The sequence below is a fragment of the Oryx dammah genome, unplaced genomic scaffold, assembly GCF_014754425.2.
Source record: "Oryx dammah isolate SB20612 unplaced genomic scaffold, SCBI_Odam_1.1 HiC_scaffold_29, whole genome shotgun sequence".
Classification (NCBI taxonomy): domain Eukaryota; kingdom Metazoa; phylum Chordata; class Mammalia; order Artiodactyla; family Bovidae; genus Oryx; species Oryx dammah.
Window position 1 is genome coordinate 20,123,607 of NW_024070213.1, and position 18,468 is coordinate 20,142,074.

Consider the following 18,468-nt stretch of genomic DNA (forward strand, 5'->3'; position numbering starts at 1 on the left):
TCTAAGTGCTTGGAATATCCTGCCTAGCAAGAGTATCTCTGAATACCTGGGGTCTTGAGTCACACCAGATAGTTTAGTTTGTGCTAACAATGTCATCTATAGGGATTTCTTTTTTGTTTTCTTGGGGTTCAGAGCTATGCTGTTTCAATTTGAGCTGGAGACCAAGAAGTTACAATCAATCACATGAGTGCCCCATGTTTATGTCACTAATCCCTAATAAAACCCCTGGACACCAAGGCTCCAGTGAGTTTTTCTCACTGGCAATACTTTACATGTGTGGTCAGACATTCATCATTACTGTGTGAACCAAGCACTGTTCATATAACTCCACCAGGAGAGGACAATTTGAAAGTTGTGTCTGTCTTCTCCTGGGCTCCACTCTACTTTATGTACCTTTGGCCTTTGCTGATTTTCATCAATATCTTTTTATTTTGATAACCTATAACAGTGACTGTACTGAGCTCTCTGGGAGTCATTTCTTGGGAATCATCAAACCTCAGAGTGTCTTGACAGAATGAATCTTCATTAAAATATTCAGGATGACTGATAGCTTTTGACAGCCCCAAAGAGAACTGTAGATGATGCTAGCTATAGATAGAATCATAAAGGAACCAAAGGCAGAACAGATGATGGGGAGAGAAATAGCAATCTGCAACAAAATCCTCTCCTATGTTAGATTTCCAGGCTTGAATGGGGTCTGAAATTGCTGAATCGGAGAACTTTTATACTGAATGACAAATTTAAACTTTATTTTTAGTCTGGGCTGCACTTGATGCATGAGTGATGATAAAAGCTATGCAGGCTGCCTAAGAAAAGGCAGAGAAGAATAACTTCTTACTCTTGAAAGAGAAGAATAACTCAGTAAAATAGGATTGAAGGGGCAGTGGCAGGAAAAAATAAATTTGCTTACTGGTTTTTTGGTGCTTGAAAACAAGTTGCTTTTACATCATATGTAGACAAAGTCTTTTTATACTCTACTCTCTAAAAATGCAGGCATCCCATATCTACATTAAATTGCCCTAGGAAGGGATCAAAAGCAAAAACTTCTGTCAAAACATGGGATTCCTGAGAACAGCAGTGTTAATAAGTAGCACTCAGTACCCAAATTAGTACTCTGTCTGGGAAATGAGAAGAATGAAAGACTACTCTGCATTTTAAAGTATTCAATAATTTCTGTATTTTCTTCCTTCATAATAAACTCTACTGTGCCCTATGCTCTGGGCCGTCTATTTTCTAAGTCCTGTTGAACTGTTATGTTGGAGGAGACTCTTGAGAGTCTCTTGGACTGCAAGGAGATCCAACCAGTCCTTTCTGAAGGAGATCAGCCCTGGGATTTCTTTGGAAGGAATGATGCTAAAGCTGAAACTCCAGTACTTTGGCCACCTCATGTGAAGAGTTGACTTATTGGAAAAGACTCTGATGCTGGGAAGGATTGGGGGCAGGAGGAGAAGGGGACGACCAAGGATGAGATGGCTGGATGGCATCACTGACTCAAGGGATGTGAGTTTGGGTGAACTCCGGGAGTTGGTGATGGACAGGGAGGCCTGGCATGCTGCGATTCATGGGGTCACAAAGAGTCGGACATGACTGAGCGACTGAACTGAACTAAACTGTGGTTTCACTCTTATTCATTTATTTATTTGAGACCACCTGTGGTACATGATCAAGAAATAATCTGGTTCTAATGAGTGTTGCAACTGCACCTCTAGGCATCTGTTAAGGTGGTGTGGTAAAAATTTAACATGCCAGTTCATTTATGCTCATTATTTCCCCAGCACACTTTTAGGTCATGTTGTTGTTGTTTTTATTGTTCAGTTGCTAAGTTGTGTCTGATCCCTAGGACCCCATGGACTGCAGAACACCAGGTTTCCCTGTCCTTCACTATCTCCCTGAGTTTGATCAAACTTCATGTCCATTGAGTTGGTGATGCCATCCAACTATTTCATTCCCTGTTGAATCCTTCTCCTTCCTCTGCCCTCAATCTTTCCCAGCATCAGGACCTTTTCCAGTGATTTGGCTCTTCCCATCAGGTGGCCAAAGTATTGCAGCTTCCACTTCAGCATCAGTCCTTCCAATGAATATTCAGGATTGATTTCCTTTGGAATAACTGGTTTGATTTCCTTGCTGTCCAAGGGACTCTCAAGAGTCTTCTCCAGCACTACAGTTCAAAAACATAAATTCTTTGGCACTCAGCCTTCTTTATGGTCCAGCTCTCACAGCTGTACATGACTACTGGAAAAATCATAGCTTTGACTATATGGACCTTTGCGAGCAAAGTGATGTCTCTGCTTTTTATTATGTTGTCTAGGTTTGTCATAGCTTTTCTTCCAAGGAGCAAGCGTCTTTTAATTTTGTGGCTGCAGTCACTGTCCACAGTGATTTTGGAGTCTGAGAAAAGAAAATTTATCACTGTTTCCACTTTTTCCTCATCTATTTGCCATGAAATGATGAGACCAGATGCCATGATCTTAGTTTTTTAATATTGAGTTTTAAGACAGCTTTTTCACTCTCTTCTTTCATCTTCATCAACAGACTCTTTAGTTCCTCTTCCTTTTCTGTCATTAAAGTGGTATCATCTGTATACCTGACGTTGTTGATATTTCTTGTGGCAGTCTTGATTCCAGCTTGTTCATCATCCAGCCTGGCATTTCTCATGATTACTCTGCATATAAGTTAAATAAGCAGGGTAATGATATAAAATCTTGATGTACTCCTTTCTCAATTTTGAACAGGTCTATTGTTCCATGTCCAATTCTAACTGTTGCTTTTTGTTGCATACAGGTTTTTCAGGAGACAGGTAAGGTGGTGGTTTGGTATTCCTATCTCTTGAATTTTCTGTAGTTTGTTATGACTGGCATAGTCAAAGTCTTTAGTGTAGTCAATGAAGCAGATTGTTTTTTTTTAATGATCCAGCAGATTGTTTTTTAATGATCTTGCTTTTTCTATGATCCAGGAGATGTTGGCAACTTGATCTCTGGTTCCTCTGCTTTTTCTAAATCCAGTTTCTGCATCTGGACATTCTCAGTTCACATACTGCTGAAACCTTAGTTTGAAGGATTTTGAGCATAATCTTGCTAGCATGTGAAATGAGTGCAATTGTATGGTAATTGGAACATTATTTGGCACTACCTTTCTTTGGGATTGGAATGAAAACTGACCTTTTCCAGTCCTGTGACCACTGCTGAGTTTTCCAAATTTGCTGGCATGTTGAGTGCAGCACTTTCACAGAATCATCTTTTAAGATTTTAAATAATGCAGCTGGAATTCCATTACCTTCACTAGCTTTGTTCATAGTAATGTTTTCTAAGGCCCACTTGACTTCACATTCTGGGATGTTTGACTCTAGGTGAGTTGAACACACCATCATGGTTATCCTGGTCATTAAGACCTTTTCTGTATATTCTTGCCACCTCTTCTGTTTCTGTAAGGTCCTTGCATTTCTGCTCTATAGTGTGCCCATCTTTGAATGGAATGTTCCCTTGGTATTTCCGATTTTCTTGAAGAGATCTCTAGTCTTTTCCATTTATTGTTTTCCTCTATTTCTTTGCATTGTTCACTTAAGAAGTCTTTCTGATCTCTCCTTAGTATTCTCTGAAATTCTGCATTCAGTTGAGTAAATCTTTCCCTTTTTCCTTTGCCTTTAGCTTATCTTCTTTTCTCAGCTATTTGTAAGGCCTCCTCAGACAACCACTTTGCCTTCTTGTATTTCTTTTTCTGGGGGATGGTTTTGGTCACCATCTCCTGTACAATGTTACAAACCTCTGTCCACAGTTCTTCATGGACTCTGCCTACCAGATCTAATCCCTTGAGTCTATTTGTCACCTCCACTGTTAATACATTAGCCAGTAATGAGTTGTTATAATTTCCAAATAGTCATTGCATTGTCTTGGAGTTTTTTATGTCTCTGAGACATGCTACCAGAGCTTTTATAGTTGTAATCTAGCCACAAATAAATACCTTTCTTTCCAAGCACTGTTCTTATATCTCATCAAAATTGCCAATGTCTTAGTGATATTTGGAACATATTTTGAATCTGTTCATCTATCCATCCGAAAAATACTTGCTAAATACCAAGAAGGTGAGAAAGATAGTCTCTCCTTGTAAGCAAGTCAGCTTTTTAAGTGTTATGCTCTTGGTTTAAAATCATGCTGGGCAATTGGTGACAATATCAAAATAATGAAGCATCAGAATATTCTACATTATGAGAGAGAAAGGAGGAAGAGAGGATCATGGAACCAATAAGAAATTGAAGAAAATATTGAAAATTAAGTCAGTGCATCAGAAAAACAGAAATAGTTTGGGGTCTATGGAGTCTAGATATTTTTCTCTATTTTAGCTTTTATTTTACCAAGTTGAGTTTTTATATTTTTGCTTTTAAAAAATGTATTGGAATAGCGTTGAAAATTTATCAAGTGATTCTTTAGTATTAATCATTGAAACATTTTCCTGTTTACATGCAATATCCTCCTGCTTGAGAACTTATCCCAGTTGTTTGCCAAAGTCAGCTTGATATTCAGCAGTTCTCTGGGATGATGTTTTGTCATTTTTCTTTTGCCATGTGTTAATTGCTCCCTGATCCTTGGTTGTAGTTTTGTTTTTAGTGCACCCATTCTTCACTAAATCTAAATCTTTAATCTATGTGTGTGTGTGCTCAGTTGCTCGGTCATATCTTGCTATCTGCAACCCCATGGACCATAGCCCACCAGGCTCCTTGGTCCATGGGATTTTCTAGGCAAGAATACTAGAGTGGATTGCCATTTCCTACTCCAGGTGATCTTTCTAATCCAGGGATCAAACCCATGTCTCCTGCATTGGTCAGCAGATTTGTTACCATTGAGCCACCTGTGGTCGCCTATAATTTTTTTTTAGCATTGAGGAATTTGTTTCCTTGTTAAGAGATTTTTATGAAATGCAATTTGGAATATTGCCACCCTCTGGATAGCCTTGCATTTTCTGACATATATCATTCCTTTTAGTTTCTATAGCCTTAGATAAACTCACTAATCATTCAGTTCAGTTCAGTTCAGTCACTCAGTCGTGTCCAACTCTTTTTAGATATCATTAATTAGATGATATACATGCCAAATTCTAAGTCTGCTAGTTAACCCACTTTTGTATTGTTGAAACACTTAATTGTTCCTTGATGCATTTTATTTGAAACATTAACAAATCATGGCTTATATCAAGAAGTAGTCACTAATAACCTGAGGCTTTAAAACAACTTTATTTTTGTGTTCAGATATTCAGCTTTTATTTTTAATTAAAATTTCAACACATTCCTGAACATATTTACTCTCCTTATTTTGGTGCTCTTTTCTATTTTTAAATGAAAACTTAAAATAATTAACTTTCTTTAGGAATTAAAGAAATTAAATTATATATCTTTACAAGTGTAAATATATCTACATTAATACATATTTATGGATATTCTTTATATATACATATGTTTTTATGAAATCAATATAGTACAAATCAAGTGAGATTAAACTAATATTTTGCCTAACATAAAATGCATAATTTTACTGTTAGTTATATCTTGATGGAAACACAGCAAAACACAGCAAAATCCTTTTATTTTGGCATTTTTCAGGAAAATTTTTTTTCCTGTCATTTGTTGTTCAGTCACTCAGTAGTGTCCAACTCTTTGCGACCCCACGGACTGCACCAAACCAGACTTCTAATCATGCTGTGCAGCTTGCAGGATCCAATCTGGGACTGAATCCAGGCCACAGCAGTAAAAGGCCAGAATCCTAATCACTAAGCTACCAAGGGAACTCCCAAGAAGATAGTTTCAATAAGGCTCAATCACCTATCACAGAATAGAATTTAAACAGTCAGGATGAAAATAAAAACATAAATATGAAGTCCTGTTTGTTGTCTTCATTCTTGAGAGGTCATCATCGCTTCAGGCTTATTTTTGGAACAGTAGGTTTTCTTAGATTCATGTAACCCCTCAGCTTCCTTAGGACACAGAGTGAAGCCTTTTTCAATTTGCTGTTCCACAAAATCAGAAGCAAAGGGTGGCCAGAAGGACAGAAAAATAACAGCATGTTCACAAAAATCTTTGCCACAGAACTACCTAGAATGTGATTGGCCACACTGTCATAATATTGCTCAAATAGTATGGAATGAGGAGGAGTAGGAATGAAATCATAGCCTTCAGGGCTCTCATGCGAGCTTCCGAGCTACAGTCTACACCCTTCATACGCCTGAGATGACCACATAGGAGAGGATTAAAAGGAGAAAGGAGGCCGGGGACACTACAAATGGGATGAAGAACCTTATGGTAAGGAACAAATCGTACTTTATCATTAGAAAGTCCAATGTCACATTTTTTTTTTGCTGTTTACCTGGTTTTGGAACAGGATTTCAACTGCCATATTCTTTTGAAGAAGGCACAAGCAGAAAGAGAAGACAGCCCCCAGTGCAATAATGAGAAGCACCTTGTGAATTCTCCGTTTCATCCAGAGGAAAAGGAAATTAGAAAAGTTAGCTATTCTGAGGAGATAGAAGACACAGATGCAGGTGGTGCAGGCTATGGAGAAATAATTGGATCCTGTCCAGAGGAACCCGAAATTTATCAGGAGATTCTTGTTGTACCGTATTTCCTCAGAGATTACATATAAACCTGTACTTGAAATCATTATGCACAGCACAAATATTCTGGAAATAGCCAAGCAGGTGAGAATAAAGTCAATCAGGGAGAACTTCCTGCTCCTGATCCAATCAATACAGTTAACCAGAACAATGAATCCATTTCCCAAAATACCCAGTAAGAATTCTCCAGCAGAAATGATCGTAAGTATATTGTTCAGTGTTCTCTCCATGCCTGCTGATAGGAAATCTCTGCCTTCAGTACTCCACTGACTTATAAATGAAGTGTTACAGATTTATGCATTCAAAGCTCTAAGTTCAATAAGTTCCTTTTCCATGCACTTTAATACTCACTGGCAAAAAAATAAAAGCCTTCAAGATCCTCCCAAAGTCTTAGTTATCTTTAGGAAACCACCTTTATTCCTCTCAAGATCTCAGCTAGTAATTTTCAAGGCAAATATTATGTATGTGTCGCCACTGCTGTAACACTGCTTATAATTTCCATGTAAAGTTATGCACTAGAATTTGAATCCTGGTACAATTTTTCAATATTTTTTTTCCTTCGGATTTAGACACTTTTTTGTTTCATTCAGCTCAGTTATAAGCCAGAAACACTAAACTCCAATCTAGAAAATGTCTTGTCTCCATCTGGATGCTCCGAGAAACAGGGCATTACCGAGGAAAGTGCCTGGACAGTAGAAGGTGGCTGGGGAGCTGTTATACTAGCATGTAAGTCTGACTCTTGGAGAGGGAGAGGGAATGAAAAAAATAAAAGTCGTAGTAAACAATCCTAACAAGTTCTAAGAAAGTTCTAAGAAGGCCAGTGGGCAGTGTCAAGGCAATGGTGCACGTCAGCGGAGCCCTGAGCCTCCTGGGAGCAGGACTGCCATCGAGTCTCTGCTCTGCCCAGTCACTGGCAGGGAGCATCCTGTAAGAGGGAATGGGATTGCAGGGCACGGGGCGAAGGCTCATCAACTGCTGAGGAAATAGAATTCAAAGCAAGATCTCCTCCCAACCTGGACAGCTCGCCACAAGGTAGTAGAGAAAGAAGACAACTTTGTTATTGAATAGCAAACTATAAAAATAAAAAAGCTATAACAAACCTAGGCAGTATATTAAAAAGCGGAGACATTACTTTGCTGACAAAGGTCTGTCTAATCAAAGCTATGTTTTTCCCAGTAGTCATGTATGGATGTGAGAGCTGGACCATAAAGAAGGCTGAGCATCAAAGAGTTGATGTTTTCAAACTGTGGTCCGGGAGAAGACTCTTGAAAGTCCCCTTGGACTACAAGGAAATCCAACCAGTCAGTTCTAAAGGAAATCAATCCTAAACATTCACTGGAAGGACTGATGCTGAAGTGGGAGCTGCAATACTTTGGCCACCTGATGTGAAGAGCCAGCTCATTGGAAAAGACCCTGTGGTTAGCAAGGACTGAAGGCAGGAGGATTAAAAGGCAACAGAGGATGCAATGGTTCGATAGCATCACTAATTCAATGGACATGAATTTGAGCAAACTCTGGGAGACAGTGAAAGACATGGAAGCCTGGCATGCTGTAGGCCACTGGGTCACAGTCGGGCACAACTTAGTGACTGAGCAACACTGTCATTGTGACTTTTCTTAAACTCATAAAATATTTTTTAATATATGTTTAAATTCCCATTTACATGGAATTTTTAAACTTTTCATTATTAATTTCTATCAAAATTGAATTAAAATAAAATATTATACTTCATAGGTTGGTAAGTCATGACATCTGTTACAATTTGTTTCACAACATGTAGATGGCCAGTTTCAGTAAATGTTTTTCCTTAAAATAATGTGTATGTGTAGTTTTGGGTAAACTGTTTCATACATCCAGTGAATCGATTTTTTAATCATGTTTAAATCCTATTTATCTTTTTTGAATTTTGTCTTCTTGTTCCATCATTTATTGAAATTTAAAGTTAAATTATTCTGCTCTGGGTACGGATTTTTCAATTTCTGTTTGAAATGTTGTCAAGTTTTGCTTTACATATTTTGATGCAAAGCTATTTAGTGGTAGAACTGTAGTATCTGCACATTAAATTTAACCTCTTGCTGTATGAACTGACAGTGTCTGCTCTAGTGGTTTGTTTGTTTGTTTTTTTTTTAAGTTTTAAAGTTTACTCTGATATTAAAATAATTATATTAGCTTATCACTTGTATTTCATGGCATAATCTTCTAAATGTTGCTTTTAATTTGTTCCGTATCATCAGAGTTTAGATATATATCTTGTAAGTAATATAGAGATAGTGAAATAGGAATTAAGGCTCTACTTTTAAGCTTCCATTTCTTATAGGATTCCAAGAAATGTAATCCTTGTAGGGTTCCCTTCTCCCTTTGATGTAGTATATTGTCATGTGAACTTCTTGACCGATAAAGTAGTGTGGAAATGAAGTGTTGTTTCTGGATGAGAGCACTGACTCACCAATTCGAGACTCTGCAGTGTTCCTTTGTTATTTTGGGTCAAGAAAGAGCTTCTGTTAGCCTGTGACAACTTTGTCACTACTCTGAGCACTGGATACAGAGCAGAATCTAAAAACAAAAACAAATAAAAGTCTCTGAGGTTTGAGAGTTCTGTTATTGTAACATAGCCTAAACTACCTTCACTCTTCAGGTGGGGTCTGCCAAAACTAAATACCTAAAATAGGTAATATTGGCTTAATATTTGATTAGTTGGAATGAGTGGCAAGAAAACCATGGCTGGTTCCTGGAAAACATGCTAAGAAGTGGCAAAATATTTCACAAACCATTTCATGTGAATACTTAGAAAACAGATTACATACTTAAGGATTTTGTAACTCTAGGCTGAGAGGATTATAAGTGAATAACAGTAGTGGTACATTTGACAACACATTTTTTAAAAAATGAACTCAGTTATAATTATCTTCTTTGAAAGCAGAAACAAAAAGTATTAGCACCTAGGAAATATGGGATCTTACAGAGCCAGAAGAGGTCATTGATTCTCAATACTGGATATTACTGTTAACTGCCTTCAGGCTAAGATGATCTCAAGGGTATGGTTATCATATCCATGTTAAAACTTCTAACTGAATTAAATTTACAGGTAAAAGGCCAATTAATAGTGATTATATCCAATGCATCCCTTCATTTTGACAAAGTAACTAAAGGCAGAAGCACTAGAGATCTGATTTTCCTACTGAAGCTTCATAAACTGAAAATATCTGCTATAAGTTCAAGAGAATAGGCACAGAGTTGAAAAAGCAATCAAGTATAGTAAGGGAAATGCTGGGCTGGAGGAAGCACAAGCTGGAATCAAGATTGCTAGGAGAAATATCAATAACCTCAGATATGCAGATGACACCACCCTTAGAGCAGAAAGTGAAGAAGAATTAAAGAGCCTCTTGATGAAAGTGAAAGAGGACAGTGAAAAAGTTGTCTTAAACCTCAACATTCAGAAAACTAAGATCATGACATCCGGTCCCATCACCTCATGGCAAATACATGGGGAAACAGTGGAGACAGTGACTGACTTTATTTTTCTGAGCTCCAAAATCACTGCAAATGGTGATTGCAGCCATGAAATTAAAAGATGCTTACTCTTTGGAAGGAAAGTTATGACCAACCTAGACAGCATATTAAAAAGCAGAGACATTACTTTGCCTACTAAGGTCCGTCTAGTCAAGGCTATTGTTTTTCCAGTGGCTATGTATGGATGTGAGAGTTAGACTATAAAGAGAGCTGAGCACAGAAGAACTGATGCTTTTGAACTGTGGTTTTAGAGAAGACTTGAGAGTCCCTTGGACTGCAAGGAGATCCAACCAGTCCATTCTGAAGGAGATCAGTCCTGGGTGTTCATTACTTTGGCCACCTGATGTGAAGAGCTGATTCACTGGAAAAGACCCTGATGCTGGGAAAGATTGAGGGCAGGAGGAGAAGGGGACAACAGAGGATGAGACAGTTGGATGGCATCATCAACTCAATGGACAGGGTTTTGGGCGGACTCTGGGAGTCGGTGATGGACAGGGAGGCCTGGCGTGCTGTGGTTCATGGGATCACAAAGAGTTGGACACAACTGAGCAACTGAACTTAACTGAACAGTAAGTATAAGGAGGATAAATAAGAGAAAACTGTTAGTTTTTCTGGTAGCACATAAAGCTGACTGGAATCAAATTGGTAAAGCACTACATTTTTATTTATTTATTTTATTTTTACTTTATTTTACTTTACAATACTGTATTGTTTTTGCCATACATTGACATGAATCCATCTTTTAAAAGAGCTATGATTCTTTGAAAGAACTGCCAGCCAAGACTAGGCTGCATGCTGAGATAAAATTCCTAATCCAGAGATAAATTTTAACACAGTATAAAGACAAATGGGTGAATATAGAAGATAGGAGCAAGTCTCATAACTATTATATTTTGTCTTTTTCTACTTCTGAAAGTGGGCTTTCCTGATGCTTCAGCGGTAAAGAATCTGCCTACTAGTTCAGCAGACTTGGGTCAGGAAAATTCACTGGAGATCCCTGGGTCAGGAAGAGCCCCTGGAGAAGGAAATGGCAACCCACTCCAGTGTTCTTGCCTGGGAAATACCATGGACAGAGGAGCCTGGCAGGCTACAGTCCATGGGGTGGCAAAAAGTTGGACACAACTGAGCAACTGAGCGTGCACATGCTTCTGAAAGTACATCTCTATTTATAAGAAATTTATGTTCTTCTTTCCTTTCAAGACAACTTCAACTATCCTTGGCCTTAACAGAGACCAGTCACAGCTAGAAGATCCTAGAAATGCAACAATAACACCCAGCTTATTTAACTTATATGCAGAATACGTTGTGTGAAATGCTGGGCTGGATGAAGCACAAACTGGCCTCAAGAATTCCAGGAGAAATATCACTAATCTTAGGTATGCAGATGACACCACCCTTATGGCAGAAACTAAAGAGGAACTGAAGAACCTCTTGATGAAAGTGAGAGAAGAGAGTGAAAAAGTTGACTTAAAACTCAACGTTCAAAAACTAAAATCATGGCAACTGTTTTCATCATTTCATGGCAAATAGATGGGGAAACAATGAAAACAGTGAGAGACTTTATTTTCTTGGCCTCTGAAATCACTGCAGATGGTGACTGCAGCCATGAAATTAAAAGACACTTGCTCCTTGGAATAAAAGCTGTGACCAACCTAGACAACATATTAAAAAGCAGACATTACTTTGCTGACAAAGGTCTGTCTAGTCAAAGCTATGGTGTTTCCAGTAGTCATGTATGAATGCGAAGGTTGGACCATAAAGAAAGCTGAGTGCTGAAGAATGGATGCTTTTGAATTGTGATGTTGGAGAAGACTCTTGAGAATCCCTTGGACTACAAGGAGATCCAAGCAGTCAATCCTGAAGGAAACCAACCCTGAATATCATTGGAAGGACTGATGCTGAAGCTGAAGTTCCAATACTTTGGCCACCTGATGTGAAGAACTAACTCATTAGAAAAAGACCCTGATGATAGGAAGGATTGAAGGCAGGAGGAGAATGGGATGTCAGAGGAAGGGATGGTTGGATGGGATCACCAACTCAATGGGTATGAATTTGAGTAAGCTTTGGGAGTTGGTGATGGATAGGGAAACCTGTCATGCTGCAATCCATGGGGTCTCAAAGAGTCGGACATGACTGAGTCACTGAACTGAAAAAACATATAAATCCTTACATTAGCTAAGGGAGAGTTTAGTGGAAGGAAGGAGATATCACTGAGAAAAAAAGAAAGCTAAGGCAGGTGACAAATCTAACAGTTATGTATGGGAATCAGTCAGTAATCCAAGCAACCTAGTTATTGAATTAGCTCACTGTTCTTCCTCTAGTGAAAGCATCATGAATTCCACAGTTAATAACACCATGAAAATGCCTTCCTCTAGAGAGAGGCTTCCGTGGTGGCTCAGAGGTTAAAGCGTCTGCCTGCAAGGCGGGACACCTGGGTTCGATCCCTGGGTCGAGAAGATCCCCTAGAGAAGGAAATGGCAACTCACTCCAATATTCTTGCCTGGAGAACCCCATGGATGGAGGAGCCTGGTGGGCTACAGTCCACGGAGTCGTAAAAAGTCAGACATGACTGAGCAACTTCACTTTCACTAGAGAGAGAAAACCCCAGATTTTTCAGTAGTGTCTCATGAGTTAAGGGATTGATAGTCAACATTTATTTTTTTTTTTTAGTTCTCTGTTGCTATTTCATTTGATCCATAAAAAAGAAAAATCCGTTATACTGTCGGGTAGGGACACATCCGTGTTTATGAAAGCATAACACTCATTTTTCAAATGACTCAGCTAGCAATTTAATTCTAGCAAGTACATCTTCTATTTTCTTTGATGAATCATGGGTTATATTTTTCCATATTCAAGGGTATCCAAAAAATTAAGTGCAGTGTTCTCATATGCAAATATGGGCCCAGATTTTCTTTCACTGTTTGCACCCTCAAATGGACTTATGAACACTTTATGATCCCAAACTAGGTTGGAGACAAATAGCAGATTGAATAACAGAATTGACAGATTTCTGAATTTAGAGATGGCAATTTGGCATCCCTATCACTACCAGCATCGTTATTTGTTCATTCTTGAAGTGCTTAGTGAAAGAGGTAAACTAGCAATGAGGAGTTTGGATTCAAAATCACACATGACATTTTGTTAGTTATAAACATTACTGTAAAAATCAAATTTTAAATATTAAAGAAATACTGGAAAAGGTTAGTTTTCATTCCAATCCCAAATAAGGCAATGCCAAAGAATGTTCAACTACCACATGACGGCACACTTTTCACATGTTAGCAAGGTAATGCTCAAATTCCTCCAAGTTCTACTTCAACAGTACATGAATGGAGAAATTCCAGATGTACAAGCTGGCTTTAGAAAAGGTAGAAGAACCAGAGATCAAATTGTCAACATCTGTTGAATCATAGAAAAAGCAAGAGAATTCCAGAAAAACTTCTGCTTCATCGACTACACTAAAACCTCTGATTGTGTGAATCACAACAAATTGGAAAAATTCTTAAATAGATGGGAATATCAGACCACTTGCCTCCTGAGAAACCTGTATGCAGGTTACGAAGCAAACAGTTATAACTGGACATGGAACAACAGACTGGTTCAGAATTGGAAAAGGAATACGTTAAGGCTGTATAATGTTACTCTGCTTATTTAACTTCTATGCAGAGTACATCACGCAAAATGCTGGGCTGGATGAAGCACAAGCTGGAATCAAGATTGCCAGGAGATATAATACTAACCTCAGATATGCAGATGACACCACCCTTATGGCAAAAACCACAGAGGAACTAAAGAGCCTCTTGATGAAGGTGAAAGAGGAGAGTGAACAAGCTGGCTTAAAATTCAACATTCAAAAGCAAAGATCATGGCATCCTGTCCAATGACTTCATGGCAAATAGAAGGGGAAACAATGGAAACAATGAGACTATTTTCTTGTGCTCCAAAATCACTGCTGATGGTGACTGCAGCCATGAAATTAAAAGGTGCTTGCTCCTTGGAAGAAAACCTATGACAAACCTAGACAGCATAATAAAAAGCAGAGACATCACTTTGCCAACAAAGGGCTGTATAATCAAAGCTATGATTTTCCAGTAGTCATGTACAGATGTGAGATTTGGACCATAAAGAAGGCTGAGCGCTAAAGAATTGATGCTTTTGAATTGTGATGCTAGTGAAGAGTCTTGAGAGTCCCTTGAACTGCAAGGAGATCAAACCACTCAATCCTAAAGGAAATCAATCCTGAATATTCATTGGAAGGACTGATGCTGAAGCTGAAGCTCCAATACTTTGGTCACCTGATGCGAAGAGCCAACTTATTGGAAGAACAGACCCTGAGGCTGGGAAAGATTGAAGGCAAAAGGAGAAGTGGGCAACAAAGGATGAGATGGCTAGGTAGCATCACTGACTTAGTGGACATGAATCTGATCAAAATAGGAGACTGGAAGACAAGGGAGCCTGGCATACTGCAGTCCATGGGGTCACAGAGTCAGACACAACTTAGCAACTGAACAACATCAAATTTCTTTACAATTTTATTTATCATTTTTTTAGTTCTTGAGTTGACTCCAGGACTCATTATTTTGGCAAATATCTTTTTTCTAATACATGAAATACTGGATGTGAATTTTTAGCTTTAGCATATCTCAAGTTTGATTATACAGAGGATTTTTTGTTTTATTGAGTTCCAAATGTTTATCTCTTACTTAGAAACTTAAAAGAGAGAGTTTAATTTCTGAATTTATTTTTAAATTTCTTTAGCATTTTATTGCATTATAATTTATGTAAGATCTCTCCTATAGAATCTGCTGAGACTTTTACTGTTAGAGTATTACACATGGTCTGTGTGTAAATGTTTTATGCATATTTGAAATGATTGTGTAAAGATTTCTGTCAAGTACATATTCCACATAAAATCATTTGATCAATTTTGGTAATTGTATTCTTCAAAATTTTCAGTCATTAATTTGCTTGTTGTATTACCTTATGGAATGTGTGTTAAATTCTATTTGTGTACTCATCAGCTTCTCCTTGTGATGAATGAGAAGCTCCTTTTCATTTTTCTCTATTTGTTTTACCTAATGCACTGTTCATTGTTGCTGTTGTTGCTTAGTCACTAAGGAGTCCAACTCTTGTGAAGCAATGGACGGTAGCCCACAAAGATGCTCTATTCATGCTATTTCCCAGGCAAGAATACTGGAATGGGTTTCCATTTCCTTTTCCAGGGGATCTTCCCGACCAAGAGATTAAACCTGTATCTCCTGCACTTGCAGGTAGAACCTTACCACCGAACCACCAGGGAAGCCCCAGTGCATTGTTAGGTGTGTTTAAATTTATGATTATCACATCTTTTCCATAGATGCTTTCTATCATTATTACTCAGGAATAATACTTCTTTACCCACTGGTGCTGTTTTCCATAAATGTTCTTCGTCTTATACATCCCTTTCTGTAGTATATTAGTTGTAATTTGGCTAGATATGACCAATATAAACAAATAAGCAAGATATTTAATGCTAGTAACTTAACCATATAAAAGAATCTCTATTTCTTCTATAACTAAAATGCACACAGATAAGCATTTGTAACACAACTATGTCAGAAAGAATAGTGAGATTCTATCCCTACAAAAGGGAAGGATATTAGATAATAAGAGACAAGCAGTAGTCACTACGGTTATTAATACATGGTACATTTTTATCCATTTATTTCCAATCATTATGGTTTTCTGCTTTAGGTATACTCTTGTAAGAGGAATATAGCTGTGTTTTGTTTTTTATTTTGAAATTCTATCTTTTGACTAGAAATAAAATAAATCTATTTAAATTCATGTCAGTTTCTAATAACACTGGACTCTTTTTTTTTTTTTTACCATTTTATCAGATTTTGCTCAGTTCAGTGCAGTTGCTCAGTTGTGTACAACTCTTTGTGACCCCATGGACTGCAGCACATCAGGCTTCCCTGTCCATCACCAACACCTGGAGCTTGTTCAAACTCATGTCCATTGAGTCAGTGATGCCATCCAATGATCTCATCCTCTATTTTCCCCTTCTCCTCCTGCCTTCAATCTTTCCCAGCATCACGATTTTTTCCAACGAATCAGTTCTTCACATCAGGTCAGCATCAATCTTTCCAATGAATATTCAGGACTGATTTCCTTTAGGATTGACTGGTTTGATCTCCTTGCACTCCAACGTACTCTCAAGAGCTTCTCTTGAGATTTTTGCTGGTTATCAATTTTCTTTATTTGTTCTCTTTTCTTGCTTTTGGATTAGACTGATAGAATTCTTTTTATTCCCTCCTATATCTACTCTCGGGGGAGCCTGGTGGGCTGCTGTCTATGGGGTCGCACAGAGCTGGACACGACTGAAGCGACTTAGCAGCAGCAGCAGCAGCAGCATATCTACTCTCAGTATCAATTTCTGAATCATCAACCACTCCCAAAATGGGGATTAAAATGGAAGCTTATTTTTTTTCATGGTTCTGTTGATTCCCTGGCCATGACAAGACAGTTCTTAATTCTGACCTTTCATTTAGTTGCCATCCGATGATGACTGGGACCAGTCATTTGAAGGCCCAAACTGGAGGGACACATGACATGGTCAATCCAATGGCTGAGAGCTGATGAAGGTTGTCAGCAAGGAGCTCAGCAGCAGCTGTCCACTGAGGTGCCTACGATGGCCTCTCCCCGTCGCTTGGCTTCTCACAGTTTGGTGGCTGGGTTCTACAAATGGTTGTTTCAAAGACAGGGAGAGGAGAATATCAGTATGATAAAGCTGGACCTAGATACTGGGAATGGCACCACTTATGCCATATTCTACTGATCAAAGCAGTTACAGAATCTGCCCACATTCAAAGAGAGGGGATGGAGACCCCCTTCTCAACAGTAGGAATGTCAGAGATTGCAGCCACTTTAAACCCTTCATATCATCTTTAACTTTTAAAATTATACCTTCTTTTCCTATTAACACCTGTCAAATACAAATTTTTTTCTTTTTTCAAAAAGCAAAATATAGCTCCATTTTTCTATTCTCCTCCAATCAAGACCAATTCTATTGTATCCAGATGTACTTTACCTTTCTTTATATTTTAAAATATTCTACAATTCTTCCAATATTTGAAGCTTGTCCCTGTAGGAAAATTATATTTCAAATAACATAAATTTGAACATTTGTTTAAAAAGCTATTGGAAATTATAGCATTTAATGAATATATCATAACAGTATGATATATTCATTTATGCATGATTCATATATATCATTGATATATTCATTTATATATCATATAACAATATGATACATTCACCTTGAACAGTAGCAGAAAGTTAAAGGACATTTTTCTTTAACATGAAAGAGACAGAAAAAAGGGAACCAATGTCTTGAATAATATAATAAATGTATTTAACACTATTTGTATATGTCAAATTTTGAAACTTGAAGCAAAATTCATATTATTTTCTTATGGAATTGATTTAAATAAAACAAAGTAAGAAGACAGAATTACACAGTATACTTTTGTAAATCACATTTTTATAACCCTATAAAATATTTTAAAATAGAAATCTAATACAAATCACATCATTTATATTTTTGAAATATTTACATAATGTAAATACCTGATCAACAACAAAGGTCCATCCAGTAAAAGCTATGGTTTTCCAGTAGTCATGTATGGATGTGAGAGTTGGACTATAAAGACAGCTGAGCACCAAAGAGTTGATGCTTTTGAACTGTGGTGTTGGAGGAGACTCTTGAGAGTCCCTTGGACTGCAAGGAGATCCAACCAGTCCCTCCTAAAGGAAATCAATCCTGAACATTCATTGGAAGGACTGATGCTGAAGCTGAAACTCCAGTACTTTGGCCACCTCATGCGAAGATTTGACTCATTGGAAAGGAGTCTGATGCTGGGAGGGATTGGGTGCAGGAGAAGGGTACGACAGAGGATGAGATCACTGGATGGCATCGTTGACTCAAAGGACATGAGTTTGAGTAAACTCTGGGAGTTGATGATGGACAGGGAGGCCTGGCGTGCTGCAGTCCATGGGGTCGCAAAGAGTTGGACACGACTGAGCAAATGAACTGAACTGAAACAGCTAGTCAAAAATAAAACTGAAATTCACTGACAATTTTGAAAATAAAATAGCACAAACAAACATGTGGAAATAATAGAGGATGGTGGATGATTTTAGTGGCTCAGCCGGTAAAGAATCTGCCTACAATGCAGGAGACCCAGATTCAGTCCCTGAGTCGGGAAGATACCTGGAAAAGGGCATGGCAGCCCCTCCAGTATTCTTGCCTGGAGAATTCCATGGACAAAGGAGCCTGGCAGGCTACAGTCCGTGGAGTGGCAGAGAGTCAGACAGATG

At 38.1% G+C, this 18,468-nt stretch overlaps 1 pseudogene; it reads right to left on the reverse strand.

The window, feature by feature from the left end:
• Nucleotides 1-5,897: 5,897 nt before the first annotated feature.
• LOC120858847 lies at nucleotides 5,898-6,827 on the reverse strand (annotated as a pseudogene).
• Between the last annotated feature and the right edge of the window lie 11,641 nt (nucleotides 6,828-18,468).